A 21,089-nucleotide genomic window follows, 5' to 3' on the forward strand; every position below is an offset into this window, starting at 1 on the left:
TTTTTGTTTGCTGGGATGGTTTGCGTTTTGTGCAACTGGTTTAAAATTTCCCTTTCTTATCTTCAGCTAGGAATAGTGGCAGAAGTAATTGAGAAGTGAGAAGTATGAGGATGGACGGGGAGGGAGCAAACCACTTACCCGGTCATGGACAATTTGCCAGGAGCTGGGCCTTTAATCATCAGTTTTCTATTAATTCCTGGAACCAGACCCTCCCTGGCACAATGGTGAGGGAGACAAGGTTGATTTTATGCTCAAAAATATTGGGACTGGAAGGGACCTTAGAATCATCTAGTCCAATTGTTTTCAAGTGTTTTTAAAGCAGTGAAATCCATGCTTTAAAGGAAATCTTCGCAAAAGCCCAAATTCTAAAAGGAAATCAAACAGGAGGCGCTCTGGTTAAAGTGAGGTTGGGGGCCCAGAGTAGTTTGAGAATCACTGAGTCCAAACCCTGTGACACAGGTGAGGGAACTGAGGTGTAAACACGACGCTGACTTGTCCAAGGTCACATAGCTGTTTAGTGGCAGAGCCAGCTCCCCAGTCCAACCCAGCCCCAGTGCAGCAGCCTCTCTGGGAGAGCAGGCTCCTTGGTTCCTTCCAGCTCAGCACCCCCTGCTCTTGGGACTCCTCCTCCAGCCTCACGCAGGTAAAACAGAGTGAGGTGTTTCCCTCAAAATCCTAGAAGACGTTGGAACACAAGCAGTACATCTCTGAGATGGCCCGCCCTCCCGCCCTCCCCAGAGTGAAACAGGGCAGGGAGAAATATCCCCTCCCACTGCAGGCAGCTAAGCCTCATTGGCACCCTGTCAGCTCCGCTTCAGCAGGATGTGGTGGAATTAGTATAGGTGACATCCAGGGGGAGGTGGGGTGGCCTGAGGAGGCGTATCCAGTGGAAACAGCAGTGGTGTCTGTGTGGTCAGGGTCTCAACAGGATGCAAACGGCATCTCAAACTGGGTATCTGAGGAGAGTCTGAAGAAGGACCATTTACAAAGGTGTGGGCAGTGTTAAGGGAAACCTACAAGGGGCGATAAAGCATCACAGGGCTAGCAACAGCCCTTACCTCTCCCAGATCTGAGGGGACAAGAGAGGGAGTGGTTAGAATATGGGTCTCCTGAGAGGAGCTGCAGCCTTTCTTGGCAGAATTGGCCAACTCACTGAAGGGAGGGAGGAGGGAATAAATACTCTGACCTCGCACTCCTCCAGCCTCTGCCTCCAGTTCCTTCCACCGGCTGGACCTGACCAGAAGCCAGGGCAAAGTAGCCTGGATGATGTAATTCATAAAGGTCAGCATTGCAGGACACGGAGCATGGCTAAGGAGGACATCTGGAGGGGCAAGGAGAATATATCCAATTCAGTGTGATCCAGTAGGAGAAGCAGTGTCCAGCAGACCTGGGCAAGAGCTGACTATGCTTGTTTGTAAGCACACATGAGCTACCCTGGGCACTCTCAGAAATTCTAATGGGGGCACAGGCACTTTGCAGGGGCAGATGTAGGGAAGAACTTGAGAAATAAGGTCATGAATGTGACCTCATTTGTCCCTGGGAGGCCTGGGGAAACTCACAGACTCCATTACTGAAGCCCAGCTGCTCTGAGGTTGGCGGTGGAGGGAGAATGCCCTGGTTGCAAGGACAGGCGAGGTCCGGGAAGATTCACGTTGCCCTTAGAGACCTCCTTACCTCCAGCACTCTTGCTACCATGGCAACCTCAGGAGAGTATGGTTTCCTCCTTGCCTTTCATATTTGCAACAGTGCAATGCAATTCTGATACTAACTACCCAGAGTTAGCACAGACTCCACAGGTAAGGGCACAGTCTCCAACAAGACTGCCCTTGCTTCACACGCCCGGCACAAGTTCAGAGGTCTCCAGGCTACCCACACTTCTGACCAACTGGCTACAAACTTGGGTGTTCCCACAACCCCTCCCCACCAGGCTGATAATTCACTAGAATGATTCACAGAACTCTGGAAAGTGCTATACTTACAATTTCAGTTTTATTATAAAGGATACAAACCAGGACCAACCAGGACCAATCAGGACCAATCAGGAAAAGTCTGGAAGGGTCCCAAACTTGGAACTTCTGTGTCCTCTCCACATGGAACCCAGGGCGCACTCGACCCTCTCAGCGCATCAATGTGTTCACCTGCCAGGAAGTTCACCCAAGCCTCAGTGTCCAGAGTTTTTCTTGGGGTTTCATTACATAAGCATGGTTAACTGAATCCCTGGCCATGTGATTGAACTCAGTCTTTCTCAGTTGAACCCACCCCTCTGGACTGATATCACGTGGCTCAAAGCCCCAACTCTCTAAGCACATGGTTGATCTTTCTGACATTGCCAGCCCCCATCCTGAATCTATCTAGGACCCACCAGGAGTCACCTCAGTAGCATAAACTCAAGTGTGTTCCCGGGGGCCCACTGTGAATAACAAATCCCAAGAGTTTAGAAGCTTCATCCCAGGAATCCAGGACAAAGACCAGATAAATCATTATACAACAATATCCCATAGCATGGCTGTCACAAGGCTGAAACATTTAAGCTGGATCTGACTAAAGGCTAACACTGTGATGGCTAGAGTTTCCCTTGGATCCCAACCTGCTGTGATCTTAGTGACAGCCTAGTGTGCTGTGTGGAGGATTCTGAAGCCACTTCCAGGATTAATTGGAAGGAGGGACATGATCAACTAGTCATGACAGCCCTGGAATAGAAGGGCATTGGAAGGGGAGAGTGAGAGTGTGCATGTGGGGTACTTGCTAACGCTGGGCTAAGGATTAAAAAAAAAAAGGAAAAACCATTTGCTGTTTGCTAATGAAGACTTGCTCTTTAGAACATGTAAGACCCATCCCACTTCAGCTCCTGTCCTAATGCCATGTAGTGGGTGCCATGTTTAACCCTTACCACACAAGAGGTCATGTCTTTTTATTTCTTCTCCTCAAAATCTAGACTCATGAAAGGGAGACTCAGAGAGAGATGAGCGTGCCTTGGCTGCCCCCTGAATTCTGGTTTTGAAACTAAGGAATCATGTCTACCCCATGACTGTCCTAGTGAATACAGGCATTTTTAGGGGATATCATGTCAACTCACATGTTGGGTTGATAGTCAACTGATACGAACCATTGGCTATACCAATTCTTAAAACATGGAAACACTTCATGCTGGTTGGTAAGTGATGGCTGCTCCCCACTCCTGGAGAGGCCTTCTGCTATTCTGGCTTTCCTGCCCCTCTCCTGGGACCAGGAGGGCTACAGACAGTGATTTTCAGAGCTCAGTGCAAAACGAAAATGCAGGACCGTTTGTTCAAAGTTTATTAAGAATGTCAAGATGGCCACAGCAGAGCATTCAGCCAAGCACATCCCTTGACCCCACCAATGCAGGAGGAGCACAGAGGGTGACCAAGAAATAAAGCTATTTTAAGACACTAACGTTGGAGGGTTGACTGTCACTGCATCATAACTTGGTGCATTCTGACTAATACGCACCAATGCCCTACAAGTTCTTACGTATTTTGACTGTCACCCTGCCCATGTGATGGTCTCCTTGACACCCAAACAAGACAACCAGAGTTGTTTTCTTGGAGCCTGGCTTGACTATTATCGGAAACTCTCAGAATTACACAAGGCACAACCATATTCCCAAACCCTATTTTTAACATATGAACTTTGCCAGTATAATGAAACCAACATTCAGATAAAATAGTAAAAGTGTGTTTTTATAAACTTGTTTTAATACGTCACCACAAAATAGAAGGACTTATGTTTTCATTGGATACTTTTCTTAAGGGAGTGCCAATTTCCTCTCACTGCTCCTGGATCTGACTGAGGCAGCTCAAGAAGGAGGAAGTCAGGGGAAACAGTGGGTTTAACTTTTATTGATTTGTGTAGTTAATCTCCTTCCTGACCGGTTGGGTGAGCAGAAGAAAAGAACAAAGAAAGGAGGAATGCTGGCCTCCCAGCAAAGCTCCTCCACCCCCTTTCCAGCTCCTCCCTCTCCTGCTCTACCCCTCGGAGGAGGGGCGCTGAGGAGCGTTCGTCAGCATCAGCGTCAGTGTTTGGAGGGACTAAAGCGTTCAGGATTAAAAAATAAACACAGCCGGAGGTTCAAGGCAGGAAAAAGGGGAAGGGATGAACAAGCAGAACACAGGAATTTAGGGCAGTGAAACTATTCTGTACGGCACTCTAATAGTGGATACATGTCTGTATATGTTTGTCAAAACCTATAGAATGTACAACAAAGAGTGATCCCTAATGTAAACCATGGGCTTTAATTAATAATAATGTATTAATATTGGTTCATCAATTATAACGAACGTAACATTTATGCGAGATGTTAATAATAGGGGAAACTTGGCGGGGTGAGGGGTTATATGGGAACTCTGTGTATCGTCCACTCAATTTTTCTGTAAACATAAAACTGCTCAAACAAAAATCAAGTCTATTAATTTCAAAAGAAGAATAATAAATGCTTATTAGAGAAAATGCTCTCCTTCTTGCTTCTTGCTGCTTGTTGTTACTCTTTCTCAGCCAGGCCTCTCCTAACCAAAGGAAAGATAAAGAAAGAGCGTATTTTGTTGTGAGCTCAGGAGAAAGGCTAAGAGAGACCACTTGACTCGCTGTGGCTTTGGACCCAAGGCCACTGTGTAACTGCCCAGGTGGTGCCCTGCTCAAGGGCACCACATCAAAGAGGGTAGTTCTCTTTATAGACTTTAGAGTTTTGTGTACGTATTACGCAGATTCCGAGAGGTGCCTTCTCCTGATTAGCTCCACAGCTGTCTAGGCCTGAAGCCTCCCCAAGGCTGGGAGGTCTCAAGGGGACCTGGCCTTGCCTACCTGGAGGCAGTTTGGGGTTTGGGGAAAAATAACCTCTCTACATTTACCACTCTTCAGAACCTTAAGGTGTGGCAGACCGTGGTGAGGCCTGCACATGGGAAGCCCAGAAATGGAAGTAAATGGAAAACTCTGAAGCCTTGTCACTCAGGTGCAGAGGAGGCGAGATGGCCCAGGGCTGGCCCAGCCACAAGTTCAGGGCTCAGAATGCACGTGTGGAGCTGAATAGTGCTGTTTCCTGAATGGCAGAATCAATATCACATATGACAGTACAAGTGGTTTGGGGATGCTGACATGGCTGGGCCTATAAAAGGCTGGGAGCCCTCAGCTCTCAGCTCCTCTGCTCGGGCTGCCAGGACGGCTAAATTTTGGGCCTGCCCACACGAGACACAAGGGTGATTTGCATCTGCCCATCTTTCACCATCTTTTTCGCAGCTTGTTTGCCGCTTTGAGAGCAAGCCCGAGTAAGGGTACTGAACCGACGCGGGCCCGTCCTTGAACCTAGACTTGAATCTTGGTGTGGCCTCGTGCAGGGGGCAGGTGTGGGGAGTTGGCCGTAGTGGTTAGATGGGTGGGGTAACTGTCTCCATATCTACAAACATCTGTTAACCCAGTAACCTGACTTACAGTGATGGTTTGCGGGAAAGAATTTTATGAGGCGACAACAGCAGTAACATTTTGGAGTCAGGAAAGCAAACAAATGAGGAATAACCGACTGAGCCGACTTTTGAGCCAGTCCCCAGGCTGACTGGGAGAAAACTAGAACAAATGGTTCACACCACAGACTCCTCAGAAAGAGGAAGCAGCGGCCCCAGGAACTTTCCACCCGGCAGGCAGGTGATGAGTGGTGAAGTGAGGACTGGGAGGAGCCCTGTCTGAGGGGTAGTTTACACATGTAGAGTTAGCACAGTCACGCGTCACGTAACCAGGGGACATGTTCTGAGAAATGCATCATTAGGTGATCTTGTCATTGTGCGAACCTCCTAGAGTGTACTTACGCAAACTTAGATGATATAGCCCACTACACGCCTAGGCTGTGTGGTAACTGATCTTATGGGACCACCATCTTTTTTTTTTTTAAAGGTTTTATTTGTTTCCTTTTTCTCCCCAAAGCCCCCCGGCACATAGTTGTACATTCTTCGTTGTGGGTCCTTCTAGTTGTGGCATGTGGGACGCTGCCTCAGCGTGGTTTGATGAGCAGTGCCCTGTCCGTGCCCAGGATTCGAACCAACGAAACACTGGGCCGCCTGCAGCGGGGTGTGCGAACTTAACCACTCGGCCATGGGGCCAGCCCCTGGGACCACCATCTTATATGCAGTCCATTTTTGACTGAAAAGTCCTAGTGTAACACATGGCTGTATATGTAATTACTTTGGACACACAGTAAGCAAGATTTGCACTTAGTAAGCAGTCTGTGAGTGCCTGCTGTTCCTATACTTTCTAGACCTTCTCTGACTCCATTCCGCTGGGCGCCTGCCCCTTTGTCACCCCAGCAGAAGTCTGGAGTTTTACTCTCTGGAGAAGGTAACAGAGTGGATTTCTGGATTGACGGCCAAGGGACAGCGGAGTGTGGGGTGCAGAATGGAAAACAGAAGGATCAATTTCTAAATTCAGGGACTCCCAGCCCTTCTTGCTACTTGGGGTCCAGAACACACTGGCAGCCTGACCCCACTTTCCAGGCAGGAGCCTGGAAAATTCCTCTCTGGGGAGTCTGAACAGCCCAAAAGGAAAACCTAAAGACAAATAGGTCCCTTGGTAAACAGCCCACCCAAATACTCTATAATATGATAGGGCTTTATCCACACATGCTTGACTGATGAGGAGGTGCCACCTGCGGAGGGCCTGGGGCACTTTAAGAGGGAAATTAAAGACTTGTGGGTGGAAGGAATAGTATAACAAACACGCAGAGACAGGACAGGTTGAGGCATTTCAGGGAGGTGGCGAGTAGGGCACTGGGCCAGGGAGCAGGGCAGAGGTAAGGAAAAAGTAGGAGACGAGGTTAAGAAGACTGGCTGGCACCAAAGGGTACCTGACAAAGGCACTGGGGTGAGTGGCTGCAACAGGCTAAAATAAAGATTAATTTCCCCTTTCAGAGCCATGCACCCTGACCTGAGGCTGCAATAGCCATTGGAAATGGTGCGTCTGGCTCTGTGTCTGCTGGCTGCTGCCCTGGGGACAGGATGGAAGAAGGCCTCTAAGGCCAGGAAGTTAATTCAGTTGATAATAAGGAGCCTGATGAGAGTTTGGAAACAGGAGAGTGACATATAGAATTGAGTTAGGCTGAAGGACGAATTAATTTATGAGCCAGACACTGAGAGAGAGGCGATGTGGGGCTATTCCAAGGTTAACTGAGAAACTCTGAGATGAACCAGTGTCCATATTTACAGGATGAAGGGGAGATGGGAGACTAGAAAACAGAAATTGCTCAAAAAGGAATTGAGCCCTTTGGATGGGAAACAGGAACTCCGGTGGAATGCAGGAGGAAGGATTGAGCAAGAGAGAAGCAGCTGCCAACCTATCCGAATGGAAACAAACACCTTGAACACGACAGTGGACTTGAAATGTTACTAAACTTTTTGGCAGGTTTCTCCCCACTAACAAGCCCGACGCAGGAATACAAGAAAAGAATTATTTCCCTTCCCCACTGCTGTGGTGTTTTCAGCTGAAGACAGTCTCATGGAAGCATCGACTGTCCCAAGTGGCTGACGAATGCAGGAAGTTTGTGAAGTTGCGTTTCCCAGCAAATGTTTTGTCCTTGGAAAGTCTTTCCCCGCCTCAGCCTTCTGCATAAGGACTTCCCTGACATCGATAACAAGGTCCATCCTCTCATGAGGAAAGACGGCCGTGCCAGCAAAGTATCCAGTGAAGGAAGCAGGACGTCCTGCTCAGAAGTCGCTCTTCCCCAGCCTGCCTGTGAACTTGGAATTTATTGCCTACTCTTATCTCTGCATAAAGGTGTGGACGGTTGTGGTTACAAGTGCAAATAATTATCTGGAAAGGGAAATAAAACGTTCATTTTTAACCATTCACACTTATGTTCATTTAGCAGGGGAAGAGGTTCCAGAATAAATAATAAATACTGATTGACATTTGGAGTAAATTGAGGACTTTCACACTTATTATTTTGATCCTCTAGGTAAGTAACACTGAGGGCCTTATAGGGTTATTATCTCCCTTTTTCAGCAGAGGGAATCAAGACCCAGAAAGCTTAAGTGACTGGCCCAAGAACACACAGGGAGTTGTTGGCAGAGCTGGGACTTGAACTCAGGGCTCCTGACTTCCTGTTTGGTGCCCTTTCCCAGGTGTGGATGGTGGGGTGGGAGCTGTGATGGTCCGAAGCGTGGGCACTATCCCAGGGTTATGTGTGGTGGAGAGGGACTCCAGAGGACCTGAGAGAACGAGAGCTGGGAGCTCCATTGGGCACACTACTACCTGCTAGGGGTGAAGCCACAGTCAGTTTCCCCTAAATATTTCCCATTGTCAGGCCTCTTCCCTCAGCTCTGGGTGAGACAGAATAAAGAGGAAAAGGGAATAGTGGGCAGTAAACCCAAGGCCACCCACCAACCCCAAAACCCAGCCCTCCATCCTCGTTCCTCTCTCTTCTATGGATCCTGCCCTGGAGAGACAGCTCTACAATCACTGTGAGCTCCAGATTACCCTACCAGGGACAAGATCACATGTCAGAGCTTGGCCCCTCTTGGGGAACTCTGTCCACTCCCGATATGTGACCCCCCTAGCTCACAGTCCGAGGTCCCTGATGTGCTCAGAGCTGGGAGGTGACTGCCTGTGAGTGAGCCCACATTCAATGGTAAACTATGTCTGAAAGAGACAAAAACATGGCCAGAACTCTGGATTCAAACACCTAGATCCCAGATAAGGGGCCTCTTGAGGCCAAAGCTACCCTTCCTCAAGGCTGCGGAGAGAAATTCAGGCATAGAGGAAAAGCCCAGAAGGGATAATTTATGACTTGGACTTTGACCCAACCTCAGATGTGGAGATCAGCAAGAACTCCTTTATCTCCAAGGCCAAAGGAAGGGAAGAGGAAGGCAGAAGTGCTCTTTGGAGCTGGGGCCCATTGGGAATTCAAGGAGAGCTCTGAGGCATCCTCCACAGGACACAGTGTGCAGTCACTCAACAGTGTGCATGTGATTGCCAAGGTTTATGGGTCCAATCCTACCCATCTAGGGACCTCAGCTGGAAAACCCATGACCCATAATGAAACTGGATGACCACTTCCTCACCCCTTTCCCTCAGCCCTCACAGAGGAAGAATAAGAGACTGACAAGAGGGCCCCCCAAACCCATCCTTCACTCAGACCATGTCTCCAGTACATCCTTTTAAAATAAATAATTGTTAAAAATTACCAGGATAGGAATTCATCTGTGACCAGTTTGGACATCTTTCACGCATTAATGTTCTTGATGGCCTAATGAAGGCAATTTAATTCAACATAGCACTACGAAGGGCCTATTTGAGTCAGGTTCGATGGATGCTGATGACACAAAAAGGAATTCAGTATGGTCATTCATAGAAGCAGTCACAGCATAGTTGAGAAGACACATACACAACTAGTTACCATTCAGGCCAGTCCTAAGTTATAGAGTTATAGGGTAACAGGGGAGGCAATGATTATTTCCGAATACAGGGGAAAATTTAGGTGGTAAGCTTATAGAAGAAGAGATGTTTGGGTCACATCTTTGGGCCCCTCTTGGGAAGATTCATGATCAAAGGAGCGAGGTGAAATGCAGGTGTGTCTGAGAAAAGGGCAGTGCTCAGGGAAGGCTGATGCATGATGTATGGGAGTCTTGGGTTAGGCCGGGAAGAATTGAGCCAGCTGTGATCCAGTTAGATCTGGGGCCCAGCAAAAAATGGATTAGGACGAGGGAGGGAGTATAAGGGAGACAGATTCGTAAGAGGACTTGCAGTGTTGAACACTTGGACACTGTTATCGGAACAGACCATTTTCTCCTCTGAGGAGTAACATCTACGGTGAGAAACGCATCGAATCAGGGAGACCACTCCTAGCTCTGGCACTCACAGCTGAGGGACCCTGGATCAGTGAGTTCCCTCCTGGGTCTCAGCAAGCACCTGTACCGGTGCAAGGAATGTATGCCTACCATTGGTGGTGTTTGACATCGATCCCTCCTAGCAGGAAACAGGTGGCCCCATGAGAAGGGAAAGTTGAGGAGGGCTGACTCAAGGGAATGTTTATAATTCAGGGAGCCAACAACAGACGGTAAAATGCCAGGGACTTGCAACATCTGGAAGCCATTATCACTCCTTGATATGAAGGGACAAGGAGACGAAACTAGTAGCTGTGAGAGAGGGGCTGCCTGACCAGACCTATATCCTTTGATAGAGAATGCAGCCACTGCCTACTGTGCCAGGGCAGAGTGGAGGCCAGGGGAATAAATAACCTGACCTCTAGCCACCCTCCAGTGCCTCTAAGCTGAACGCACACAAAAGCCAGAGGGCAAGGGAGCCAGTGGAGGCCATCTGTAGAGGTCAGCTTCTCAGACAGAGCAGCGCAGGGAAGGGACCAGAAGGAGGCATTGGAGAATATCTTTCACAGGTAGCAGGCTGATGGCTTATGCTAACAGTTATACGTTTATTGTAATGTGTGATAAAAAGAATATAGTAGCACATCAAAGCTATGAGTTCACAGCTGTTATCGCTTAGGATAAGGCTAAAATAGATCTTTAAGTGATAAAAAGTTAGACAATTGAAAGAAAAATATTAAGTGATAGTACGAGTGGTACAAGAATATGGCAAAAATCACAAAGACGGTATTTGTAAAACTGAAGCTTGGGAAATTCTGGGCTGGTTGGTATATAGGATTTCTTCCATCTCTGACTCTCTTTGAGTTTCTAAGTGTCTATAGGTAGCTATACTGAGTACAAGGAAAATGCCAAGAAACAATGTAGAGTATTTTCAGATCACCTTGGTTCAGCAAAATGTTCTGATCATGAGTGATATGGGGAGACCACCACGGAACTCCGAGTCATCCTGTTACTCTCTTAAGATTGTTCTTCCTCTTCTTGAAAGTTAAAAAAACCCCACAAGGCTATCAAAAGTCATGAGCAGGAACCTTCGCAGCCTCACTATTTGTTATAGTCTCCAACTTGAAACAACCCAAATATCCATCACGGGGATAAAAGAATTGTGATATAACCATATTATGCAGCAATGAAAATGAACAAATTTAAGCTGCTTGTGGCAACATGGATGAAACTCACAAACCCAACACTGAGTGAAAGGAGTCAGACACAAAGAGTTCATACTGTAGGATTTCTTTCACATAAAGTTCAAAAATAGGCTAAACAAACCTAAGGAGTGGAAGTCAGAAGAGTGGTTACAATCTCAGGGGGAGGATGAGGATGGCGACCAGGAGCAGCCATGAGGCAGGTTGGGAAGATAGGCAAAGCTCTGTTTCTTGACATGGTGTGTTCACTTCCAGATAATTCATTGAGCTATACCTTCATGATTTTTGAACTTTTTGGTAGATCTCATCTTTAAGTAAAATATTTTAAGTGAATAGAAAACGGAAAGGTGTGACTTTTCCTTGTTGACCCTAGTGAAATGGCCACAAAGGATGAAGTGCCCCTCTGGGCTATGCAGACATGACGTGTCCCTGATGATCAAAGGCTTGGTTACCTCCTCCATTTCCACCAACTCCCTTCCCCTACTCCCCTCAACTTCCATTCTTAGCAGAACTCCTGCCATCCGCAAACATTGCACAGATGCCCACGGGATTGGCAAAACAGTGCTCTTATCTTCTAAGTCTGGTTATGCCTGGTTGACTAGTGACTGATATTAGTTGGTGTTCCCTCCTCCTAGTTGATAGTAGAACTCTAGACCCTATGTGGTGCCAGGAAAATGGGTCAGGGGCCTGTTCCTTGGCCCATGATTGGTGTCGTTGTTACCATTTACGTTTACGTCTGGTTCTGGACGTTTGTTATTCCAGGGTCCCCAGAGATGCCACACATAGCCCAGCCATGGTCTTGACCACAGTACCTCCAGCTTCCCGCACAGCTGTGTCATTTAGTGGTCAGTACCTGGGCATCCATGGACATTCCTATAAAAGGTTCTCCACCTCCTGGGGTATTTTTGAGGAACTGGCGATAGGTCTCAGCCTCTCTAGGAGACCATCCAACATAGCTTGGGCAAGGGAAACCCAAATCCCTAGGGTACAGGCATCCTGAGCAGGTGGAGGGAGGCGACAATACCTCCACTTCTTTAAGAATGAGACTAGGGGGAGGGGGAAGAACAGAGCTAATTTCTTATCAGGTTATTTGCCCTAACCTCTAAAGCAAGGCAATAGGGTCCATCCTATGGAATGTTCACAGAAGACGAAGTCCCTGCCTGCAAGGACTCAACAGCCTAGCCGGGAATATAAAAGAACCCTTGAGTTAAAAAAAAAAAAAAAAAGCAAACCTGACCAGACAAGGTAATTTTGAAGAGGCAGCAGAGATGCAGGGCTGACCTCTTAGGCTGATTTTGCACACTCCATCATACTACGTTTCCGCTTCATCACCTATATTGGTACAGAGGTCATAGACCTTCAGGCCCTCCGTGTGGAAGTTTCATTGCACCCATGCAGTGTCCATCTGCCCTGCAATTAAAAATAAATAAATAAATTTGTTGCTAACTTTTTAAAACGGAGAGAATTGACCTACAAATCCCGATTTCTAGCCTCTCTGGAAAAATCTGATGATCTAGCAACACAGGGTGCTCAATTCCCACACAGCAGCGATTCCCAAGAACTGAGCAGTGACTGTCCCCTTTAGATGAGGCTCTCCAGGGGCACCCCATAGTCCCCACCTATGGTCCCCACTTCCTATTGTCTCACAGCCTACTTCACTCATTTAAGTGACCTGCTTGGTCCCCCCAGGCATCTAATCTTATCCTGTTTTAAGATAAAAATTTAATATCTCCCTCCTGTCAGGAGAACAAAGTCCAGACACCTTAGGCTGGTAAGTCTTTCAAAATCTGGACCCAATCGCATCTTCCATTGCTTCCCTACACATGTTTTTCTCCAAATATTAGGGTCCACATGAATGATTGTCCCGGTTTTGTGCATTTAGCTGGTTGTGTTCTCAGAATCAAGTTTCATGTTTCAACTCTTTGGCTTGTGCTTTGATTGACACTCCGCTCTGGCATCTTAGACCTTCCAAGATCATCTTCCTCATCTCTAACCAACATCCTTGAGAAGTCCTCTTACTCAGGGTGTGATCATCGGTTTCTGTTGTCAGAAAATGTTTTCCATTTGCCCTTGATCTTGAAAGATGATTTCCTTATTTATACAATTCTAGGTTGACAGTTATATTCTCCCAGAACTTTGTAGATACTATTTCCCTGCCTTCTGGCAACTTCCAGCATAATTACTATATCTCCGTAGATAATCTGTCTTGACCGTCTGGTTGCTTTTAAGATTTTCTTTGTATCTCTAGTGTTTTGCGGTTTCACTGTGATGTGTCTAGGATTTCTGTTAATTTTCTTGCTTATGGTTTGTTGGGGTTTGTAATGCTGAGGATTGTGTTTTTCAACAATTCTGGAATAATTTTCAGTCATGATTTCTTCCTTTAATGCCTCTGTATCATTTTCTCTATTTTTTTCTTTTTGGAAATCTGCTTAGGCATGTGCTAGACTTCACTCATTCTATCCTTCATGTCTCTTAATCTCATTAAGTTTTTCCTATAACTCTTTTCTCTTGGTGTTGCCTTTTAGGTAATGTGTTTGTATCTATCATTTAATTCACCGGTTATATCTTTATCTGTCTCTTCTATCATTTGACCTGTTGTAATTGATAGTCTGAGTTATAATTGACAGTCTCCTGCTTTTATTTCTTAGTCATACTTTCAATACCTTCTTTTATTTCCATAAACATATTGAACAAACTTATTTGATATTTTGAATCTCCTAATTCCGTTCTCTGCGGGTTTTGTGGGTCTGAGTCTTCATTTTATCATTTCTGCTGACACTCACGTGGCTTGTTTCCTTGTGCGTATTGGGATATTATAAATTGCGAACTCAAATTCCTTGGAACTTTGTGGGCATTATCTTAGGCTTGAGTCTAAAGAGCAGGTCTCTAGAGGTGATTTTCTTCTTACAAGTGCCACCAACCTAGAACCACTTTAAAAGGTTTTTGGTCACAAAGGTGATAAAAATTCCAGCCCCAAACCTGCATGAGTGTGGGCTTTTGCTTGAGAATTCTCAGGGGAAACATTTTTCTTTATTTTGGTTCTACCCTGAACTAAAATCAGATATCTTGAGGCAAATAACCATCTATTTACAAGAATCCTACTGTTTCTCTGGGGAGCAAGATCTGACTACACCCACTGAAATTTCCACCCTTTGAGGGTTCTGGGCGTGCATAAGGCTCTCCATTCCAATCTCACATTCTGCTTCAGTCCAGGTTTTGTCCCCTTCCTCTAGCCCCAGCCTGGTTGTCCCGTTGGCCAGAGTTAACAGATGGCCCCAAGGAAAACTTTGGCTCCCGCTCACCTCTCTAGATTCATGCTTTCTCGTAGTTTCTGCCTCAGAGGGGTTTCCTTCCATTCCTGCCAGCTCAGCCTTGCTGTAAAAACAGGCTTTGAATCATTTCCCCAGCAATTTAGGGATTTTTGACTTGGTGGATTTCTCCAGAATCCACGCTGCCATGTTGCTGGAAACATGGCACTCATTTTTCTATCGTCATTTTCCAGCAGTCTCCCAGAATCCTTTGCTCATCCTATTTCCTCTATCTTCCTCATCTTCTCCATTTGTTAAATCCTATTGTGGTAGGCAGAATTCTAAGATGGCTCCCCAAATTCCTAATCTCTGGTGTATGCACACTTTCTGGTGGTTATTCAACCAAACACTAATCTAGGTGTTGCTGTGAAGCGATTTTACAGATATAGTTAACATCCCTAATCAGTTGATCTTAAAATAAGGAGTTGTCTGGGTGGCCCTGACCTAATCACATGAGGTTTTTAAAAGCAGAGAGTTTTGTCTGATGGGGAGCAGAAGAGAAAGCAATGGAGCTGTGCTCTGGCTGGCCTGGAAGAAAGCAAACATCCATGATGCGAACTTCCCATGGGGCCACTTGGCAAGGAGCTGCGGGCAGCCCCTAGGAGCTCAGGATGGTCCTTGGCCAACAGCTAGCAAAAAAGATTGAGGAATTCAACCCTGTAACTGCAAGGAAATAAATTCTGCCAAAAACCAGTGAGCCTGAGTGAGGACCCTGAGCCCACACGAGAAATGCCGCCCTGGCCAACACTTTGATTTCAGTCATTTGAGACCCTGAGCAGAGAATCCAGTCACACTGTACCTGGACTTAGACTGTGAGATAACAAATTTGTGTTGTTTTCATCCACTAAATTTGTGGTATTTTGTTACACAGCAATAGAAAACGAATACAGCCCCAAACTGATATCCCCACCAATACAGCTACCTTATCCTTCAAAGTCAAATTCAACTTTCATCCCTCCAAAAAGTGTCCTTGAGCCCTGAGGCAGGTCCAGTTGTGGCCTCTTTGATGCTCCCATGGCTTTTTGTTAATGGTTCTTCTCTTACATCTAGTTGTGTTACTGGTTTTGTTTTTTCTTTTGTTTAAAAGTGTATTTCTCTTCAGTTAGATCATTTGGGCCTTCAGGGCAGGGACCACATCTTAGGTGGGCTCTGGAGTCTGATGGCCTGTGTTCAAATCCTGGCTTTGCTTCTTCGCAGCCATGTGACCTTGGGCAGGTTATTTCATTTCCCTAAGCTTCTCCAAGCCTCAACTTCCTTAGGTAAGATATGCAAATAAGAAGACCCTACCTCAAGGGGGTGTTGTGAAGACAAAATGAATCATGTAAAGCACTTAGCATCATGCCTGGCACATAATAGGCCCTCAGCAAATGTTTGTGCAATGACTATTTGGTGACGGATGGACAGAATGAGGGCCTGTAGACATGCCTGCATCTATCAATACGTGCCCCACAACTTCCAGAAGGATTCAGTCCAGGCGGAAGTGTCTTCTCCACCTGAGCTGCCCTCTGCCAGCCGACAGCCTTCCCCAGAGGTTTCTGTAACATCTCTTTCCCTCCTTTGTTTGTTTGATTCCTGCTTCTCCCGTGATTGCTCACAGGAAACATTCCTAGAAAAACCTCAAGGGACAGACTCCCTTTGTGCTTCAGCGCAGCAGACAGAGTCTGCGTTCTGTTGGCTGCAGCTGTGCTCCAGCCCCTGGGGACTGAGGGTGGGGCGGCACCTCAGAAGGACACGGATGGGAGTTGAACAGACGGTAAGGCCTACCAGGAGAAACAGACCAAGACAACGCCTGGGCTGGAACCCCGACAACAAGGTGGTGGAAGGGGGCGAGGGATTCTCGACCCCCCACCTCACACACATCCTTAGTCTTGGCTGCTACAACTCATTTCCCTACTTTCCTTCCGGCCACCTACAAAATAGTCACATCAGCATCACTCCTAACAGCTTCAGAGATGCCAGGCCCTGGGGAAGGCCCAGCTTCTGTCTTGGTGTCAGATGAGAGCCATTTGGCAGGAGAAAAGAAACAGGCCATCTGGAGAGGCCTCACAGACCTCAGTAAGTTGAACCAATGACTCCCTTCATTTCTATTTATTGTAAAAAACAACATTATTACAACATGAAAGGACATTTCTTAAAAAAAGAAGAAAAGATTACTCATGATCGCACCACCCTCACACCACATCTGTTTTCTTTTTCCAAGTTTGCTTCCAGTTTTGGGCCACATGATAGAAGTTTGCGAACAATCTATGTCCTCTTTTTTGTTTTCACTTAATATTATATCTTAAGCCCTTTCCAGTGTTGCCATAATCTTCACATTTGCCTCTCTTGTATAAACTGCAAATATTCCAGCCAATTTGATTGAGGCATAATTAATGATGCCTTAACGCTTGGGGATCTTGCTTATCCCTTTGAATCTTTGAGGTGGCTCCTGGCAAAGCTGTAAATGAAAGGAAGTTTGTTTTCTGGGCCCATGTGTATCCTTTACAGATCTTCTTTCTTCCCTGCTGGCAATTTGAGCCCAAGAGTTTTTTTTGCCATGAGAACAACCTGCTCTCTGATCCCCACCTGCTTTCTAAGGTTGTTCCTCCATTCAGTGGGCTATTAAAAAATAATAACATAGTTTTATGTTTGCCTCAATATAAAAGCAATATGTGCTCATGTTGTCCAACTTGAGAAATACACAAAAGCAAAAGGACATAAAAAATCTGCTATAATCTTGCCATTCAGCATCACATGCCACTGTTCCTTATTGCTCTTAAAAGTGTTTTTTGGCACTTTTCATCCCACTTGCCTGTGCTAGGCCGTTTTCCCCCCAGACCCTGCTCTGCCTTCCAACTTCACTTTAGAAGCTAACTTTCATTGCAATGATGAAGGCTGAATGAGTAAACCCTAGAAAGTATAGTATCCTGAGGCCTCAGACACCTGTTTAGGAAAAAAACATGAACAAACTGGACATAATGCATCGATTGAGGCACCTGAGCTTGGCTAGTGTAACCCACAGTGGAATTCATTGGATCATAAAACTGGAATGTACAGAGGTAGGATGGGCTGCAGGGCTGGTTTGATCTAGCAGCTCAAAAATGTCATAAAGGAAATGCTTTCTTTCTAATCTTTCTCTCTACTTCCCACAGCATTATTTTCTTCACAAGCTAAGCTCTTCTGTGGTCTCAAAGGGCTGCCTTATCAGTATTGTCTGAAACTACTTACCGCCTGGTTCCTGTCTAGCAGGAAATGAGAGCATCTCTCTCTCACCATCCAATAAATTCCTGAGATTTCCTCTGATTGAATCAGTCTGCTTCCTATGGCCACCCATGAATCAATCCTAGCAGCAGGGAGGATGGCATGACCCTGGGTGGCTTATACCAGCAGGTCTCAAACTTTGGTCTCAAAACCCTTTTACATCCTTAAAAATTACTGAGGATCCCAAAGAATCTTTTTAATGGAGGCTTTATCTATTGATACTTGCCAAATTAGAATTTAAATACATTAAAAATAATAAAATAATTCCTTAAAAATCTTAAAATTACATGTTAACATATTAATAAAAAAAATGTTTTCCAAAACAAAAAGATGGTGAGAAAAATGGCTTTTTTTTCTTTCTTTTCTTTTCTTTTTTTTTTTTTTTACATATTTACAACTCTAAGTCTGACTTAATATAAGACAGCTGGATTTACATATCTGCTTCTGGATCCCATCTGTTGCAAATTGTTTTGGCAAAGTACATGAAGAAACCTTGCTTCACGTCGATACGTAACTGGAAAAGGGAAGAGTATTTTAATAGCCTTTTAAGATAATTGTATATATTCTTCTTTAATACTACACCAAAACTCTACAACATGTAATTGCTTAAAGGTCGTTGCGCTGTGGAATCTGAAACCTCATCTATAAACTTTTCATACTCTTAAATTAAAATCCATTGTCTGCCTTGCATTTAAAATGGATATTTTACCTACATACGATTTGGTGACATCACGCGTTAGCCATTTGGAAAATAGCGATTTACTGAGCAAATGCAGGTCTTCCAAATGTTGGCACATCATACATTATCCAATATCCAAAAATCACATGTATTAATATCACCATCAGAAAAGTCCTTAAATATTGAGAACTTGTCAAGCTGATCATGGTACAAGTTTTCCAAAATTCTAAATTTCTTTTGACACTTGGAATTTTTTCATCATTGGCAACAGTCAACTGCGTTCCTTGAAGAGAGAGGCTGACTTTGTTCATTTTCAAGAAAATTCCTACCAAATCCCAAGTCAAAATAACCATAATTTGACAGTTGTTTTCTCGAGTGAAAATGGTGTTCCATGAAAAAAAAACCCCAAAACAGCTAGTTCAGCTTACAACTGAAATGATCGCCTAAGTCCTTTTCCTTAAACACCCATCACACCTCAGTTTGCAGCAAAAGTGTTTTCTGTGCAGTTTCCATTTTGTCATATAAAATATTACAAAGATGCTTACTCAAGGGTTGAGATTTTAACAAAGTAATAATTTTTTACTGCTCTATTAACAACATTCTTAAGTGAAGCTGCATTTTTTTTTACCACGAGTGTGTGAAGAATGTATATTACTACAGGTTGGTGCCACTACCTTGATTGGTGAAGGCACCAACAGTTTTGCACACCTTCGCTTTTGCACCATCAGTGAGAAAGGTAAATAACGTCTTAGATTATTACGAAATAATTTTGATGTCAGAGATGTCCTGAAAGGTCCTCAGGGAACCCCAGGGCTTTATGGATCGTACTTTGAGAACCACTAACTTAGAACAAGCAGAGCCCACTAGCAGAGCTAAGAGTGAGCCAAACTTACCTAAAAAGTATGCTGCATCACAGAGGGGGAGGGTGGGATGGACACCGGGGGCAACCACAATGCCTGCTGTCAGAATGATTTAAGGAACTGTAAAGAATTACAAAATTATAGTGACTGTCCCAGATTTACAAATCGTCTGACAGCTTTGCTACTCTGGGTCCAGAAGCTTTTCTGATACCAGCCTCTGACTTGCAGAGATTCCAGGTAAGGCTTTGAGATGTAGTGACTGATCCAATCTACTGTTTGGGGATCTCTGTCTTCATCCAGAACAGTAGCTAAGGCTGGCTCCACAGATAGTGAAAAGGATGTTTTAGGGCAGGGCTTATCTTATTGGACAAGTACGTCATCCTCTCTCCCCTCCAAATGTGAGTGGAGTGAATGAGGTAGTGGGTACAGGGTAAGCTAAACAGCTGCCCTGTTAGGGTGGGACAGGCAGCAGCTTCAAGCTCCCTTTCTTCCTCACCTTCACCTTACACCCACTCTTCCAAGCCAAGATACTGCTGACCCATATGCCAGCTGTAACGCTTTCAGGGCCTGGCTTTGTGGACAAGGAGTGTCTGGGAGAAAAGGCATAGAGCAGCCTAGGCAAGGAGACATGGAGTGTCTGGTCAAGCAGGCAGGCTTTGGGCTGGTCTCTGAGAGAGAGGGGGTGAGGCGCTCAGCATTCTCCTTGCAGCTGTCACTGCCTCAGCAGCTGCTCTGCCTGGCCAGCCTTGGCCAACCCACTGGATTTAGATCTCCCAGTGACAGCTTTTCCTCTAATATTTTCAAAATGCTCAATTGTCCTCACCTTAGAATAATACAGAAACATTTTATGTTTTATGTTCGCAAAGGCAAAATCCCTTTGCGAGGTGTGCAGGCAGAGTCCTCCCACTCTTTCCTTTCCAAGATTTACCTCCTGACTTTTGTCATCCAGATACGACATTTTTTCCAGTACCCCTACCCCACCAGGGGAAGAACACAGACATCTCCAAACTGTTTGGAGCTATGCACACCCTCTGGAAGCTGCTGCAAAGAAGACTGACAAGACTCTGGGTTTACTCAAATGTATTTGGCTCAGGATCTGGGATCTGCTTTTTCAAACCGGAACCTGCATCACAGATGTATGATCGTGATGCTGTTTTTCAACCAGAAATTCTGAAGGCAGACCAAGTTCACCGACTTCACTCAAGAGTCAACAAGTCCTAAGGCACAGAAATGTCACACGCACTTGGCCGTGTTGAAGAAATCACATCAGTGCTTTAAACTCTTTTTAATTCCTGAGTTTGGGGATTCACTAATGTTTATGCTTTTAAAAATTGTTTGACATTTTCTCTCCAGAATCAAGGGGGACTCGGGAGGCATGAAAATGGGCGCTCCAAGCGCAGATTCTGATCCTGGCTCTGCCACCAAATGTTCCAACGATTTAGGGTAACTCACTTCTGCTCTTTGGGCCCCGATTACCCATCTGGGAAACTAATGGGTAATCAGCGCTGTCTCGCTTTTCTCCGACACGTGGAACAACAAAAGGCTTTTCTGCAAGTGCCCAGACACGCCCAGGCTGCTCTCTAACTGCCCTCGAGGGCGCCAGGAACTCCTGACCAGTGTCAGCCCGGGGGGCTGCTCCGGCGAGCGAAGTGCATACGTAAGTACGTAAAGCCCCTTCATTCCGGCTCCGCATCTACGAGCCTCTGCGCAGTAAAAGCCTACAACCGGTCTAAATACACCTTCCGTACCTTCCGCCATCTAACCGCACGCAGAGTTCGAGAGAGCTGGGGGCACTTGGGCCCCGCGCCCCAGCCGGCCCAACCTGCGGGGCGTCCCGCTGGGGGCGCTCTGCTCCCCGCTTCCCCAACCCAGCGGGGCGGCGGGTTGCGCGTCTCAGGAGCCGGGCCGCCGCGGGAGCCCCCGCGCGCTCCGATTGGTCTGTCGCGTCCTCGTGACGCGGGGCCCCGGCCCCGCCCCCGTCGTGG

At 46.0% G+C, this 21,089-nt stretch overlaps 2 long non-coding RNA genes across 6 annotated transcripts in view; one reads left to right on the forward strand and one right to left on the reverse strand.

The window, feature by feature from the left end:
* The window catches only part of LOC106838592 (uncharacterized), a 34,518-nt gene extending 30,211 nt beyond the window's left edge, over positions 1–4,307 (forward strand). For 4 of the 5 annotated variants that reach the window (XR_011503898.1, XR_006529395.2, XR_011503897.1 and 1 more), the window contains exon 6: positions 2,001–4,307. This is a non-coding gene — a long non-coding RNA (uncharacterized lncRNA). Of the gene's footprint in view, positions 1–66 lie in introns of all 5 variants that reach the window. The other variant, XR_011503896.1, reaches the window with a different exon arrangement.
* On the reverse strand, positions 2,007–20,969 carry LOC123286681 (uncharacterized). Its single transcript, XR_006529393.2, has 4 exons — positions 20,853–20,969; positions 19,138–19,224; positions 12,299–12,427; positions 2,007–2,138 (listed from the first exon to the last, which is right to left on the reverse strand). It is a non-coding gene; the product is annotated as an uncharacterized lncRNA (long non-coding RNA).
* Positions 20,970–21,089: the final 120 nt, after the last annotated feature.

The sequence above is a fragment of the Equus asinus genome, chromosome 6, assembly GCF_041296235.1.
Source record: "Equus asinus isolate D_3611 breed Donkey chromosome 6, EquAss-T2T_v2, whole genome shotgun sequence".
Lineage (NCBI taxonomy): Eukaryota > Metazoa > Chordata > Mammalia > Perissodactyla > Equidae > Equus > Equus asinus.